Source organism: Schistocerca americana, chromosome 6, assembly GCF_021461395.2.
Source record: "Schistocerca americana isolate TAMUIC-IGC-003095 chromosome 6, iqSchAmer2.1, whole genome shotgun sequence".
NCBI lineage: Eukaryota > Metazoa > Arthropoda > Insecta > Orthoptera > Acrididae > Schistocerca > Schistocerca americana.
In genome coordinates this window covers 330873524-330891469 of record NC_060124.1, presented here as the reverse complement: position 1 = coordinate 330891469, position 17946 = coordinate 330873524, and the positions used below count along the sequence as shown (strand labels likewise).

Sequence of the window (17946 nt, the reverse complement as noted above, 5' to 3'; positions counted from 1 at the left end):
GATACCCGGCAAGCGACTTTCAAGTACAACGTCTGACCCGTACAGGAATATAATGGATGTTCGAATGGTTCAAATGGCTCTGAGCACTATGGGACTTAACATCTGAGGTCATCAGTCCCCTAGAACTTAGAACTACTTAAACCGAGCTAAGGACATAACACATCCATGCCTGCGGCAGGATCGAACCTGCGACCGTAGAGGTCGCGCGGTTCCAGACTGAAACGCCTAGAACTGCTCGGCCACACCGGCCGGCAATGGATGTTCGAGTACAGGTCGTAGATGCGTGGTTGACGACATATGGAAGTTTGGGTCGGGCCGCAAGTCGTGCACGGATAGCCAAATGGTAGCCAGCACGGTAACTCAGCGTGTTGGGTCAGTGGGGTACCTGCCCTCCGTAAAAAAAAATAAATAAATAAATAAATAAAAATAAAAAATAAGTAAAATAAAAAAATAAAATTAAAAAAAACACTGAGTTAATGGATCAACGACGAACTTGAACAAACGTCATGGGGCGTCCGCTCCGAGCAAATACAACGAACAAATGAGATCAACAAAAAGAAAGAAAGAAATATGGGAAGGCGACCGCTCAAGTTAAGTGGGAAATCCGGGTTCGAGTCCCAGTCTGGCCCAAATTTTCATTGTCATCATTCCATTCTACAGCTGATGGTTGGCCTTATTCGCAAATGCGAATTCATTTAATGTATTTCACAGCGGTTGTAGTCGCCGCAGTGCCTTTGCATCGTAATCAGAATAAGTCAGGCACTGCAATACCGAAGACAGATCTGGTGATCGAGCATGCCAAGCCAACAGGTCGACACTCTGTAGAGCTAGCTTGGTTGCAACTGCGGTGTGTGGGTGTTTTCCTGTTGGAAAACGCTACCTGGAAGGCTGTTCGTGAATGACAGCTCAACACGTCGAATCACCAGACTGACGCACAAATTTGCAGTCAGGGTGCAAGGAATAACCACGAGACTGCTTCTGCTTTCATATGAAATTGCACATCGGACTGTAACTCCAGGTGTAGGTCCAGTGAGTCTAACACACAGGCAGGCTGGTTGCAGGCGTTCAGCTGGCCTCCTTTTAACCAACGCAAGGCTGTCACTGGCACTGAGGCCGAATCAGCTTTCAACAGAAAACACAACAGATCTCCACCATGGTGTTCAATGAGCTCTCGCTTGACACCACTGAAGTCGTAAATGGCGGTGGTTTGGGGTCAGTAAAATGACCACTACAAGGCGTCTGGCACGGAGCTGTCCTTGAAGTAACCGATTTGTAACAGTTGGTTGTGTCACTGTGGTGCCAACTGCTGCTCAAATCGCTGCTGCAGGCGCTGTACGATGCGCCAGAGCCATACGCCGAACACGATGGGCTTCCCTTTCGGTAGAGCCACGTAGCCGTCCGGGGCCCGGTACATTCCTGCCACCACTGCTGCCAGCAGTCACGTACACTCCTGGAAATTGAAATAAGAACACCGTGAATTCATTGTCCCAGGAGGGGGAAACTTTATTGACACATTCCTGGGGTCAGATACATCACATGATCACACTGACAGAACCACAGGCACATAGACACAGGCAACAGAGCATGCACAATGTCGGCACTAGTACAGTGTATATCCACCTTTCGCAGCAATGCAGGCTGCTATTCTCCCATGGAGACGATCGTAGAGATGCTGGATGTAGTCCTGTGGAACGGCTTGCCATGCCATTTCCACCTGCCGCCTCAGTTGGACCAGCGTTCGTGCTGGACGTGCAGACCGCGTGAGACGACGCTTCATCCAGTCCCAAACATGCTCAATGGGGGACAGATCCGGAGATCTTGCTGACCAGGGTGGTTGACTTACACCTTCTAGAGCACTTTGGGTGGCACGGGATACATGCGGACGTGCATTGTCCTGTTGGAACAGCAAGTTCCCTTGCCGGTCTAGGAATGGTAGAACGATGGGTTCGATGACGGTTTGGATGTACCGTGCACTATTCAGTGTCCCCTCGACGATCACCAGTGGTGTACGGCCAGTGTAGGAGATCGCTCCCCACACCATGATGCCGGGTGTTGGCCCTGTGTGCCTCGGTCGTATGCAGTCCTGATTGTGGCGCTCACCTGCACGGCGCCAAACACGCATACGACCATCATTGGCACCAAGGCAGAAGCGACTCTCATCGCTGAAGACGACACGTCTCCATTCGTCCCTCCATTCGCGCCTGTCGCGACACCACTGGAGGCGGGCTGCACGATGTTGGGGCGTGAGCGGAAGACGGCCTAACGGTGTGCGGGACCGTAGCCCAGCTTCATGGAGACGGTTGCGAATGGTCCTCGCCGATACCCCAGGAGCAACAGTGTCCCTAATTTGCTGGGAAGTGGCGGTGCGGTCCCCTACGGCACTGCGTAGGATCCTACGGTCTTGGCGTGCATCCGTGCGTCGCTGCGGTCCGGTCCCAGGTCGACGGGCACGTGCACCTTCCGCCGACCACTGGCGATAACATCGATGTACTGTGGAGACCTCACGCCCCACGTGTTGAGCAATTCGGCGGTACGTCCACCCGGCCTCCCGCATGCCCACTATACGCCCTCACTCAATGTCCGTCAACTGCACATACGGTTCACGTCCACGCTGTCGCGGCATGCTACCAGTGTTAAAGACTGCGATGGAGCTCCGTATGCCACGGCAAACTGGCTGACACTGACGGCGGCGGTGCACAAATGCTGCGCAGCTAGCGCCATTCGACGGCCAACACCGCGGTTCCTGGTGTGTCCGCTGTGCCGTGCGTGTGATCATTGCTTGTACAGCCCTCCCGCAGTGTCCGGAGCAAGTATGGTGGGTCTGACACACCGGTGTCAATGTGTTCTTTTTTCCATTTCCAGGAGTGTATATTAGCTACTTTCCTGCCAAATATTTCTGCAGTATCGCAGAAGGAACGTCCAGCTTCTCGTAGCCCCATTACACGACCTCGTTGAAGCTCCGTAAGGTGTTCATAATGGCGTCTTTGTGGCCTTATAGGCAGTCTTCATTAATCACCACGTCCAATGTCAAATGTAACTAAAGCTCACGACCAGTACAGCGTTTATTTAAAGCAAACATGATCTGCATCCTCACAGTGGCGTTACTAGCGCTACTCTTAAGCGATTGGCGCGAGTAGACGTCACCTTTCAGATGTAGGAACAGGCCCACCAACTTTCGTGTATACCGCACAACTCCTTGGTGTTGCGACTATTCCAGCCAGTGCATATTGACATGCCAAAATTCAACAAAGTCCTAGGTAGAGTCACGGATATGATACACGAGTTGGGATGGCAATCATTAAAACAAATTTGTTTTTTTTTTTGTTTTTTTTTTCGGCGAGATCTTTTTCTGAAATTTCAATCACCGCCTTTCGTTCACGTCAACCTATAGAGAAAGAAATGATGATCTTAATAAAATAAGAAAACAAGAGATCGTACGAAACATTTAAGTGTTCGTTTTTCCGGTGCACTGGCCCAATCTGGAACGGTAGAGAAATGGTCTGAAGGTAGTTCGATGAACCCTCTGGCAGGCACTTAACTGACTTACAGAACAGTCATGTAGATGTAGATTTACGTCACAGCAATTAATAACACGCACCAATGTCTCCTGCATACACTTAAAAATGCCTCAGCTAGCCTCTGTTGTTGGGCGTTATCAATTGCGCCTTGTAATGCGCTGACCCCACTTGTTGCCACCATCTTCAGGTGTTGTTGCGATCTGTGACGCTTTCTCGGATGGCGAAATTAGTAGTTCACCTTATGAATTCTGTTGAACCGACAAACTTTAAATTTTCGTCAGCGTCGTGTAACCAAAATTAACGGTCTTTTTAGCACACTCATTGTTTAGGGTCAATAATCACATTTAGCACTATGCAGATATCTTTCCTAAATCATTTTTTTATTTTATTTTTCTGATATTCTGGTGACATTATTTGACGGTAAACGACGACATCATCTGCAAACATACATTGTACAAACATACCGTCGTTTGACTATCGCACAGACTCCCGTATTGAGGACACAGTAATAAGCATCCGCCCGCATCTCGTGTTCGTGCGGTAGCGTTCTCGCTTCCCACGCCCGGGTTCCCGGGTTCGATTCCCGGCGGGGTCAGGGATTTTCTCTGCCTCGTGATGGCTGGGTGTTGTGTGCTGTCCTTAGGTTAGTTAGGTTTAAGTAGTTCTAAGTTCTAGGGGACTGATGACCATAGATGTTAAGTCCCATAGTGCTCAGAGCCATTTGAACCATTTGAATAAGCATCCCTGGCGTAGAGAAACAACTGAAAGAATTGAAAGCAAATAAGTCGCCAGGTCCGGATGGAATCCCAATTCTGTTTTACAAAGAGTATTCTACAGCATTGGCCCCTTACTTAGCTTACATTTATCGCGGATCTCTTGCCCAGAGCGGGTCCGGATTGAATCCCAAATCGGTTTTACGAAGAGTGCTAACTTACATTCATCGCGAATCTCTTGCCCAGAGCTAAGTCCCAAGCGACTGTGCAAAAGCGCAGGTGACTCCTGTACATAAGAAAGCTTCTGTCAAATGGCACTAGAAAAAAAAAAAGTCCGTGTCGCAACTCGTCGACCGTAAGCAGTAAAAATTACTTGCTAACGTCAGACAATTCGCCATATTGCTCGCTATAACTTGGAGAAAACAGCACTTCCATATGTTTATTCGTTCTGTATATATTTGGAGCGCCCTGTCTTAGGTGCCTCACCCCGTATAAATATTTTTGTGTCGCTGGAGATATGCGTTAGCCAGACGCCACGGAAAGCCGGTGAACTCCGTGTTGTGGCTGGCAGGCGTTAAACGCCGTCCGTTAGCCGAGTACAGCCAGCTGCGAGCAATCTCCGGACCACCACACTCCTTCCTTAACACGTTAACGACTGCGTAACTACACCGTGAAGCCGTCGGATCAACGCCCTCACTCCAAACCGAACTCTACTGCGCATACTGGTTCCATTACGTTTTTACACCTACACCTGCGTTAAAAGCTCCTCAAGTAATTGCACAGTGCGTTGCGGAGGCTACTCTGTTCTAAGGTTAGACGTTTCCTGTCCTGTGCCGGTCGCGTTATGTTCGAGAAAAAATGACGGTCTGTGTGCCTTAGTCTCTGTTAGATTACTCTCGTGACCCCTACGCGAGATAAATAACAGCGGCAGCAATATTGCAGCGTTCTTCTTCGAATATCGATTCTTTAAATTTACCCAACAAGAATTCGCGAGAATTACGGAGCCTTTCTTCGTAGGATTTACATTTAAGTTCTCCGAGCAATTCTGTTACAGTATCGTATATATAGACTTTGTATAATCCTAGCACCTTATGAATTGGTTTATTTCTGTTGTCATGTGTACCCGATAACGATTCCAAATGCTGAAAAAATATTCTAGAATTACTCGTAATTGCAATAGCGTCTCGCTTGCGATTTGCTTAACAGGCACACACTGTTTTTCGCGAACCCGTCCTGCAAATTCAAATCTTCCATGCGACCTCCCTGCTCACTGACAGTAATAGTCACATTTCATATCGCTTCTAAGAATTACTCGGAAACGTTTGACCTGTGTGACGTGCTTCAGATATTTATCATTATGTTTGGAATCTGGTATTATGGGCTTCTTACTCTTTGTTTTAAGCAATATTTTCCCTTTTCCCGCCTCTAAAGGGAGCTGCCGTTCATTACACCGAGCGGAAATATTGTCCAAGCAAAGTAAAGCTTCGTGGTCTGGTCTAGAGCTGCCGACTGGGACTGTCCGATCGCCGTATCATCCTAATCCAATGGCGTCACTTGGATGCGGTGTGAAGGTGAGAGCGTTCAGCACACAGCTCTCCCGCCCGATGTCGGGTTTCTAGACGTTGGAGCCGTTACTCGTCATTCAAGTCGCTCCTCAGTTTCCTTCTGTTTATTGGTATAGCGGTTCCAGACCTCCCATCAAAAAAAAAAAAAAAAAATCCTTGCAGTACTGAGAGTCGGCTCGACTCCTGCGCGCTGCAGACAAACGCGCTGACCACTAAGCTACAGAGACGAACAAATTTTGCCCAGGCCTTTCAGTGTTTCCTGAACAACAATACTTTCGCGTACGTTACAACATCGTCAATCTATATTGCTGTGGACACTATGTGGTACGTTCATGTATTGAGAACAGATGCGATTTGTGGTTTCCATTCTGGGGAAGACTGCGACATTTATCCATCGAAATTAACAAGACCTCGGGCTACGCCACATATCAGTCTGTCACCAGAACCAAGACTTCAGGAGAGAGGGGGGGGGGGGGGGACAATATCATACTCTATCCATATGTTTACGCATTGAACCTTCTTTCCGTTTCACGATTAGCTACTAAGTATATGAAGGGCTAACGCCAAGATAAAATTTATAGATAGTTTATTTATCCCACATCACATTTCCCTACAGTTTACCACAACAAATCGTACTAAAAGACATGTTTTGGGGAGATCCTTAATGCGGCCTATGTTGGCTTCGTTACCATGCTTATAGTGTTTGGTATTTTTATATACTTCTGACATTTAATGTTTTGTGCACTCAGACCGTGGTGTTTATGAGTTCGCGTGACGAAACAGTGATGTTTCAATTACGTCACGGATCTAGTGCTCTGATTGGCTGACCTAAGTAACTGCCATGGAAATGTAGAGACCATATCTGTCGTAGTTACACTTATGTATTACAAAAATACGCATTTTAAGTGATAAAGCGCACACAGTCACTCAACTGCATTTTACATTGCTCCGTTAAAACAGCGTGTATACCCTTTCTTGATTTGTACTGTTTTTGTTCTTGATTCATGTTTACATCGCGTCTGGGCGCACCAAGTTCCGCATGTTCCAAAATTTGATGTGATAAACTGCGCACTGAATTCATATTGGGTTGTTTCCGAACGCGTGGTATGCAGCTGTTATTCAGGAAAGTAAAACCCATAAACTCGTGCATGATACACTCAAAAAAAGAAACTTACTAACAACGCACATTGCCCAGTCAGCAAGCATGGAAACTAAAGTAACGCGACATGTTTCGCGCAAGAGGTATATTTCGAGCGCTTTTACCTCTAATCATTCGTGAAGCTCACGTTAGATAGTGATACGTACACTTCCTACCCTAGTGCACTCTGGCGAGACATTTATTTGCAAACTTACTCTAGCGGTGGATAGAACAGCCAATGGCAGAAGCGTAACAACTGTCTAACACACTACCAAAACAGTTATACTAAATGTCGTTTCAAGACGCGTCGAAGCACAATAGAGATATACAGGGACATTGATTTGGTAGCGAATTTTCAGCAACTCTGTTCATTATCTTTTGACGTAAGCAATGGAACGTGAAGATTGTGTGCAGGTTGGTAGGACACCCTTAGGCTGGAACACCAGAGCCCTCGGGACTCCCAAAAGAGCTGTATTATGAGGAAACCACGCCTCCAAACCTCTGTTACACAGAGCTCAGCGGGATTTTAAGGTGCACCCTTAAAAGACTAGATACGACCTGTCTGAAAAACATCGCATGACGTCACATGCCAACAGTTCTAAAAACATTGACCGGCATTACCTAAACGCCTCATAATTTAAATTCTGCAATGCGTATTTGACAAATTTATTTTAATATTTGTTTTGGGGCGGCTCCGTCTGACAGCCCTTAATTAAGAGCAGCGCCTGATCGAGGATATTCCCATTACGGATGCCGGACGAAGTGGCCATGCGGTTCTAGGCGTTGCAGTCTGGAACCGCAAGACCGCTACGGTCGCAGGTTCGAATCCTGCCTCGGGCATGGATGTGTGTGATGTCCTTAGGTTAGTTAGGTTTAAGTAGTTCTAAGTTCTAGGGGACTAATGACCTCAGAAGTTGTCCCCCATAGTACTCAGAGCCATTTGAACCCATTACGGTTGCTTGGAGGGTGCCAGATTTTACTTCCGTTTCTCCTCCACACCCGCTGGCCAGAATAATATAGTGGGGCCGACGTGGTGGCGCAGTGGTAATACACTGGATTCGCATTCGGGAGGAAGACTGTTCAAATCTCTCATTCGCCCGTCCTTATTTACGTTTTCCGTGATTTCCCTAAATCGCTTAAGGCAAACGTCGGGATGACTCCTTTGAAAGGGCAGAGCCGATTTCTGTCCCTCGTAATACGAGCTTGTGGGCCGTCTCTAACTGCCTCGTTGCCGACGGGTAGTAAAACTCCTAATATTTTTTCCATAAATTTAATGCATTTTTATTAGGTTGCATTCTTGGCTGTTTGTTCGGTATATTTTTTGCAGTTGATTTTAAACTAACTTCTCGATGAGGTAGACATTTGAAACTTTCAACACAGATCAGAAATTGATGACAGCACAATACTAACTCGCTTTCTTGCCTAGTATTTGGCGAAGAGCACTTTGTTTACAACAATCATTTCCCGAAGAGCTAGTGACTTAATACTTTCAACACAGAACTCGTAAAGACTGACGTCATCCGTCCATTGTTGATCATGTGACCCCCAAGCTCATTTCCTCACAATACAGGGCCATGTGCAGATCTCATGTTTCACTTCGTTGTGGTTTCCGCGGCCAACATAATTTGTTTTTTGTTCGTTATTTGTTATAAATTGATTCGTTTCGTTATTTCCTTTATTAAAATTTATAATAAATGAGGAAAGATTAATTGAAACAGTGAGGCAGCAGTGTTAATTGTACGACATGAGAGTACTAAATTACTTGCCCTCTACTACAATTATAAAGAGGGTTTTTATACATACCGGAACGATATTTAGTATTTTGCAATGAAATGCATTGAGGTATGGCTGCAAGCTGAGGTGAATGATGTATTGTGGATAGAACTAGGTTAATTAATAAGTGTAATTTATCTGTATGATGTCAGGCATTTATAGCGTTTTGTAAAGAAATGGACTGAACCTTCAGACATTGCAAATTGTTTGTTTAAATAGGCGTTTGTGACGCATTTATTTATTGTTAAGTAGATCTCTAGATTGTGTGTGAAACAGTTTTGCAAGCATCAGTGGTCAGTATTTAAGTGGTTTACTAGATAATACCAGTAAAAATAATAAACTTGAACCGTTAAAAGCCAAATACAAAACTTAAAGAAAACCTATAAATCTTGAAGCGAAAGGTATTGAAGGAGATATAACTATTGCACAAAAATTTGCACTGGGCTAGCAACTAAACTTAACCTAGAGCAAACCAATTTTTCACGGTATGTGATGACAGCTCTTAGCACTGTGTTCCTTTTAGTGATTCTGGGTGCAATTTGACGTAACAAATGAAAAAACTGATAGTTCGACTTTCTAAAATACAAAATAAAGATTTCTCTTCCTCGAGATCCTTTACAGCGTGCGAAATTCTCTTTTTGTACCACATAATGATATTTTTCGGACCCACACTCTTTTTTGTATTGTTTTGCACATCTGTCTTCTTTTTCCTCTAATAAACACGCAATCCCTGCAAGCAGCAAACCATTTGAGTCCAATAAATGTCATTTTCGTACAAATGTGGACTCTAGCATCCATGTATGTAGGCTACCATGTCGTGTATGTGCACTTCACTCGTTAAAACAGTTGAAAATCACCTTGCGAAGATCGCAATTCCTGCTAAAAAAAGAAAAAAAAAAGCTGCGGACAGCTATGCGAGTTGATATCACGTGACCTTCATTGACTTGACGTGGCGTGACGTGACGGACAGTGTGAATACACCTCGACGTGTCGGTGCCGTGAAGCCAGTGTCAATTGGCCTTAACACCGCTGTGCCTCCCCGAAACATTGTACGAATGGTACCTGTCCCCACTTGTTGTTGTTGTGGTCTTCAGTCCTGAGACTGGTTTGATGCAGTTCTCCATGCTACTCTATCCTGTGCAAGCTTCTTCATCTCCCAGTACCTACTGCAACCTACATCCTTCTGAATCTGCTTGGTCTCCCTCTACGATTTTTACCCTCCACGCTGCCCTCCAATGCTAAATTTGTGATCTCCTGATGCCTCAGAACATGTCCTATCAACCGGTCCCTTCTACTTGTCAAGTTGTTCCACAAACTTCTCTTCTCCCCAATTCTATTCAATACCTCCTCATTAGTTATGTGATCTACCCGTCTAATCTTCAGCATTCTTATGTAGCACCACATTTCGAAAGCTTCTGTTCTCTTCTTCAAACTATTTATCGTCCATATTTCACTTCCATACATGGCTACACTCCATACAAATACTTTCAGAAACGACTACCTGACACTTAAATCTATACTCGATGTTAACAAATTTCTCTTCTTCAGAAACGCTTTCCTTGCCACTGCCAGTCTACATTTTATATCCTTTCTACTTCGACCATCATTAGTAATTTTGCACCCCAAATAGCAAAACTCCTTTACTACTTTAAGTGCCTCATTTCCTAATCTAATTCCCTCAGTATCACCCGACTTGAATCGACTACATTCCATTATCCTCGTTTTGCTTTTGTTGATGTTCATCTTATATCCATTCCGTTCAACTGCTCTTCCAAGTCCTTTGCTGTCTCTGACAGGATTACAATGTCATCGGCGAACCTCAAAGTTTTTATTTCTTCTCCATGGATTTTAATACCTACTCCAAATTTTTCTTTTGTTTCCTTTACTGCTTGCTCAGTATACAGATTGAATACCATCTCTCCCCAGGGAGCCGGCCGTGGTGGTCTAGTGGTTCTAGGCGCGCAGTCCGGAACCGCGGGACTGCTACGGTCGCAGGTTCGAATCCTGCCTCGGGCATGGATGTGTGTGACGTCCTTAGGTTAGTTAGGTTTAAGTAGTTCTAGGGGACTGATGACCACAGAATTTGAGTCCCATAGTGCTCAGAGCCACTTGAACCATCTCGCCAGCGCGCCTCCATAATCGCCGAGGATGGTCATCCTGGGAAGTGCGGAACCGCGATTCACTACTGAACACAGTGCGACGCCATTCATCAGCAATCGGTGATTCCCGGTCACGGTACCACTCAAAATGCAGCCGTTTGTGTTGTGATGTTAATGGCAGCCTTCGCATGCGACGGTAATACACTAGTCCAACCGATGCTAATCTACACACAATGGTGTGCGATGACACAGAATATTAGAGTGAGTCTCTTACTCGTTCTCAGATGGCAGGCGTAGATATGCTTGATGCACAACACGGCAATCCTCACTTGTGGCGGACAGACGTCGTCAACCGGAATTTTGACGACGCATATGTAAGCTCTCACGCTACCATGCAGTCCAACATCAGAGTATTGTGACGTCTAAATGCCTTACAAAAGTGGATACTGCATGATTAGTCCAGCCAGTCAAATGGACACCCACATTAAGGCCTCTTTCACACCCTGTGAAGTTCTGATAACACTGTATCACGCGGCAGCTCCATGTCTTTCACAGTGATCACTCAACAGCTGATGCTGTACACGTCCCTCATAAACCCTACCAGGTCTGGTAACAACACTAAATATAACCAACAGTAATGCACTGTGGTGCCATTCTGCGAGTCACAGAGAATTGCAACTCTAATCATTTCCTTACTTGCTGATGGTGTATACTTGTACGAGGCTATATTGACATCCGACAATGTCTTTTCGGTACCTCACTTTTTTGTTAGGTAGTATGAATAATCATGAAATTTTGACCTCCACCCTGTGAGAGACTCAGTGCTGCCTGGTGGCGTTGCAGATACGTGGTGTGGTAAGGAAAGTATGCAGGGTGATTCAGTTACCCCTACCGATGTCGTAGTATGCAGGGTGACTCAGTTGCCCCTACCGATGTCGTTTTATGCAACCCACAATGTTATACATAGCCTTCAAAAACCACGGGTAAGATTTTCATATTTTCTCGCTCGCTACGCGCATCTCATTAGTCAGAAAAAAAAGAACAGTAATTTTTTGGAGGAAGTTTAATCTAGTCAAAATTTTTTACTGCAATGCGTTTCACTAAAGACCTTAGTTTTCGAGTTATTCAAGAAAACGTACAAAAGTAACCTTCAAAGCTCAAACGCACCTCTGCTCCCATACTCATCCCCCAACGGTCAGGATTTCTAGGATGTTGTTCATGAAACTCCCTCCCACCACTGTACAAACATTTGGGACTGCTCCCCACATTCGACTTGTTTTGGACGTCACTGACATGCCTTATTTCGTCACAGACTCAGTCGAGTACTTACAAATTGTAAAATTGACACTTTTTGGGAGATTAAAAATGTGTGCCGGACCGAGACTCGAACTGGCGACCTTTGCCTTTCGCGGGCAACTGCTCTACCCACTGAGCTACACAAGCACGATTCACGACCCGTCCTCACAGCTTTAATTCCACCAGTACCTCGTCTGGCGGTCGTGGTGGGTCGTGAGTCATGCTTGGGGCAGTTCGGCACTAGCGGCCGTGCGAAGCGGAGATCCGATACTTCCGCCTGTGCGGCGTGTGCGAGTGTTTGTTTACTTGTGGACTTAGACTGCGCGCGGGCTAGTAACAACGATCATGGCGAACAAGTACAGGAAAACTACATTACGATTCAATTTCTGCAAAGACTACGAACGACCAAAGGCTTTAGCAGTGGAACGATTCATTCGAGAGGACGTCAAGATACGGTCAAACGATACTGTCGGAATTCACCTGTCCATCGTTATTCCCAAGGTGTATGTTAAGATGGTAAATGACGCAGCGTGTGAGAGAATTCTACAGGCGACAAAAACAGGTCTCCGATTTTGCCATAGTGACGGGAATGTCGGCGCGGTAACTGTAGAACATGCTGGTCTGCGTGTACGGACAATACGTGTTTTTGAGCTGCCATTTGAGCTCCCGGCTGACGAAGTTATCGACACTTTTAAGCCATACGGCACGGTACATGGTCACACAGCAGAACGCTGGACACAATTCGCCACGTACCCCGTTCTTAACGGAGTGCGACAGATCACTATTGATCTTCAGAAGCATGTACCGTCCTATCTGACAATTGGTGGTTGTCGGGCGGTGGTGATTTACGATGGTCAACCACGTACATGTTCTGGATGTGGCCAGGAGGGACACCTCAGGTCGAACTGTATGCAACGGCGGATTACGCAACTGCCTTCAGATGTGCGGGAGCCGTCGCCGGCGATGACAGTACTACCGATCACCTATGCCAAAGCCCTCACTGCGTCCGCTGATGACCGTAAGGACACAGCCCCGGTGGAAGATCAAGATGGCACTCTCCGAAACCTTGTAGCAGACGTAGGGATGACAGAGGATGCTGCTCCATCGAGCATACAATCTACGGTGACAACATCAGATGAGACCGAACTCCCACCAAGCACACCGATAGTACACGAAGCAGTTCCAGCCACTACGGATGCTGTTCCGTCTGGAACGCACTCTGTGACGACAACATCGTTTTCGACCGAACTCCCGCCAAGTACAACAATGGGACTCGAAACACTTCCAGTTCCTACGGATGCTTTTCTGTCGGGCAGCCGTGATTCCCTACAATCTGAGGACACGGAAGGAAGATCACGCAAACAACGTTCCCCGAAAAGGAGGAAACGGCGTCGTCGCACGACATCTCCTAGTGATGACTCCCCTTGCCCCGACGACGATGTGCCTGTGGACCAAGACGACACAACAGCCTCTACGAAACAGGATGAGGCAATGGAAACTGTTCGATCAGACCCACAGCGGTCTGTCACATTGACGGTACCGGGACGTGGTGATGCTGAAGAGGAATCACAACCAGTTGGCTCTCCAGACGCAGATGCTGTGGCTATGGACACGAATGTATCACTGCCTGCAAAGATGTGGTATGAGGACATTGAGGAGGCGCCGGACGTCATACAGAGGCAGCCGGCACCCACGAAGACGGCCTAATAATTGCTGAAGGTGAAGGGAGAGGGGCGAGAGAACATCTTCTAACTCAGCCCCCAGCGCCGATGCAGGGAGATGTTGTTGCGCCTCGACAGAGTGCGATTCAACGCCATGCGAACCGTATTGCGACATTAAATATAAATGACGTGCGTTCACCGGCCAAAATACACCTACTGAAGGAAACGATTTGAGCATCTGATGTGGATATTGCTTTGCTGCAGGAAGTCCACATAGCTGCACTCCCATACATCGCAGGCTAACAATCCTATTCGTCACATGGAATCACAATGGGAGTGGGGTGGCAGTTTACGTGCGAGATGGCTTCCCAGTGGAAAACGTGTGTTATCTTCCGTCGGCCAGGGAAATGGCTTTCACGACGTTTGGGACACGCATCATCAATCTTTATGCACCATCGGGAAACAATCGGCGGCGGGAAATAACGCGATTTTATGCAGAAGACATTGCCCCACTATTCCATGGACGTTATGAATGTGTAATAATTGGTGGAGATTTCAACTGTGTTCTCATCCAGAAAGACCAATGGCCGCAAGCAAACATCAGCCAGGAGTTGCGAATCGTAGTCAACGACCTTGTACTTAGTGACACGTGGGAATTACGACATGGAGATGCACCGGTATACACCTATGTGACAAGTCATTCGGCGAGCAGGTTAGATCGCATTTATATCTCACGGGCTCATGCAAATGATGTCCAGGATGCGGAACACTGGCCATTGGCATTTTCCGATCACAGCGCTTACATCTGTACGATGCTTCTTCCCCGTAGAGAGGTGTGGAACAGTAAGGCCCCGTGGAAATTAAACATTCAATATCTACAAGATCCTGAATGCCGGCAACGGATCCTTGAGACATGGACGATCTGCGAGCGAAGGGTTGGAAGGTATGCGACGAAGCTTGATTGGTGGCTGACTTATGCTAAACCGGCGCTTCGCCGTACGTTCATCTCATATAGCAGGGAGATGGCAGAATGGCGCCGCCGTACGAACGACTTTTATTTTGCAGCGCTGCGCGACCTGGATGATGGTCCGCCGGGACAGGACATCTGGATCGAACGCAAAAGGATAAAAGCTAAACTAGTGGCTTTAGCTCGGAAACATCTTCAGGGAACCATGGTGCGCGCCAGATGTCACGATACGATAATGCACGAGATTCCTTCCATGCACCACGTCGTGAATGAACGAAAGCACCGACGTCACGTTTTGGTACGGGAATTAATTACGCGCGAAGACCGAAGAGTGACGCGTCAAGCGGACATTGTCTCTGCATTCGTCGACCATTACCAACACATCTATCGGGAAGAAGCAGCCCCTGTCGATGACCTCGAACGTATAGCCACGTACGTCTCCCGTACACTGACGGTGGAAGCCGCGGGAACCTTACTGGAAGCCATTAGCTGCGGGGAAGTACATGATGCGATCGCAAAGGGCGCGTTGAATCGGTCCCCAGGCATTGATGGACTTCCTGCTGAATTTTATCGAGAATTTCGCAACGAAATGGCACCGCGATGGACGGAAATGTACAACGAGATGTTAAATTCCGATGCGCCTATTCCACCGGCTTTTATGGAAGGCCTCTTGATGCCAGTACATAAACCGAAGCCAGGAATTACGGTCACACATTATCGCCCCATCACCCTGCTTAATGCCGACTATAAGATCTTTGCACGGTTGCTAGCGTCCCGATGTCGTATGTTAATTCGTAGCGTTCTCTCTCCCGAACAGACGACACCGGGTGGATCGGTGAATGTGCAAATAGCTACTGGCGAATGCCGTGATGTGATAGCGCTGGCGGAGGAGTGCCGGCTTAAAGCGGCGATGGTGGCGGTTGATTTTGACAGTGCTTTTGATAAGGTGCGCCACAACTATCTGTACACTGTACTGGAACAAATGGGATTTCCAGACCGTTTTACTGGTGTCATTAGAAGGATTTATGGGGGCGCAAATCCTTGGTACAGGTTAATGGGCGTTTAGCAGGGCCCATTCAAATTCGACGATCCATTCGCCAGGGCTGCCCTCTTTCGATGCTGCTGTTCGCGATAGCGTTGGAACCATTAATTGGGAGGCTAACAAATTCTCTTTCTGGGATGGAACTGCGGGGCTACACCTTCAAATGTCGTGCCTATGCGGACGACCTCCTGCTGCTCGTTCGTTCTGAGGAAGAGGTGAAGACGGTCCTTGAACTGTTGTTGGATCACAGTGTGACGGCGGGTAGTGCAGCGAACATGAACAAATCGGCAGCAATGCCAGTTGGAAGGGGCCTTACGCCGGAAGACATCAGCCCGTTTCCTTATGTGCAACGATTCCGCTATCTCGGCATAGACTTTACCTCATCTGTAAAACATACTGCGGCAGTTAACTACCGACGTATTTTACAGACAACACGTACCATGGTCCGACAACATCTCCTACGGCGCCTTGATCCTTTGCAGCGAGTCGAATATCTGAACACTCACGTGGTTTCTCGAATGGTGCATATTTCGCAGATCCTGCCCCTACCACTCACACTCGGACGTCGACTTCAATCGGCACTAGGCTATTTTGTGATGATTGGGTCGCCCCTCAAGGTGCGATGCGCAACGCTCACGCTCCCTACGGACAAGGGGGGACTCGGACTTACGAATGTTCACTGCCGAGCGACGGCGCTCCTTCTAGCCACGATGTACAAGCAATGGCGTAGCGGGCGTGATTCCCTTACATCCCGCCTACTGGATCTCCTAGTTCCAGCGTCCCTTACACCTCCGGTGGCGGTGGGCAACATTACGCCACATTTTGCGCATGTCTCAACATTTGTCGTGGAACTTAGTTATATCAGAGACGAGCTTCCGCGCACGAGACCGCCATGCGCGAAGGATTTTTATGTTTGGCTGCTACGACGGATAAGTCGTAATGTCATTGAACTCAAACACCCCAAATTGCATTGGTCGAAGGTTTGGAGACATGTGCACCAAAAATTGCTTCCTACCTTCGTTCGGGCACTGTGGTTCTCTGTCGCCTGTGGCAAGTTTAACACCAACCAACGGCTCCATGCAATTGGACTAGTGAATACTCCACTATGCCCGAAATGTCGCCAAGTGGATGACGACCATCACCGCTTAACTTGTATCGCTAGGAAGACAGATGGTGGCTTGCTATCTCCGTGTGACCCCGCAACATATTACACCTGCTTCCTTCTTACATCCGGAGAGTGACTACTTTCCGGCGACTAAATCACAGTCAATCACCTGGGTCAAAGGTTGGACGATCGCGTACCTCTATGGGGATGCTGCCAAGTCGCGACTTGACTTTTGGTATTTCTTGCAGCAAGCCCACAATGAGGTTCATAGATGGTCACACTATCGGAAAACCTTTGCCAACTATCTTCAGGCAGTCTTCCACGACCCTCCACGGAGTTGGGATGTGCCGGGTGCAGTCGGTGTGCACATTTGACAACTGATAATGAATCTCACGCTTCTCTCACCGCTCAATTTGTAATGCACATACTATACCATGAAATGATCTACATGTTCCTTTTAACAGAGTAATCTTTATGGAAAATAAAAAAATAAAGAAAAAGTTGATAGAGCAGTTGCCCGCGAAAGGCAAAGGTCCCGAGTTCGAGTCTCGGTCCGGCACACAGTTTTAATCTGCCAGAAAGTTTCATACCAGCGCACACTCCGCTGCAGAGTGAAAATCTCATTTTGTAAAATTGACGATTGTGTAAATTTGTCCTAACTATCTTGTGAATAAAACATTACATCGTATTCGTCAGGTCCTTTGACTACGAAACTACTGTGGTTGTAAGGGTTAATTTTGGATCAAATTGTCAACGTAATTATTTTTAGCGTAAAGTTTACAACAGTCTTTTTTAATTCATTAACCTCACGGGCACATTTAAATGAATAACGTTAAGAAAGTAGTCGACTATGATGGTGGCGTTATAGCCCAATCAATAGAGAACAAAAATAGTCAAAGATTGGGAATAGTTCGTGTAGTCGGAAATTTTTGTACAGTGGTAGGAGGAAGTTCAAAAATGGCTCTGAGCACTATGGGACTTAACTACTGAGGTCATCAGTCCCCTAGAACTTAGAACTACTTAAACCTAACTAACCTAAGGACATCACACACACCCATGCGGTAGGAGG

The 17946-nt window shown here is 46.9% G+C and overlaps 1 protein-coding gene across 2 annotated transcripts in view; it reads right to left on the bottom strand.

Annotated features, from left to right (window-relative positions):
- Positions 1 to 17946, bottom strand: part of LOC124619667 (nidogen) — a 255619-nt gene that overhangs the window by 151134 nt on the left and 86539 nt on the right. The gene's annotated exons all lie outside the window — the stretch shown is intronic.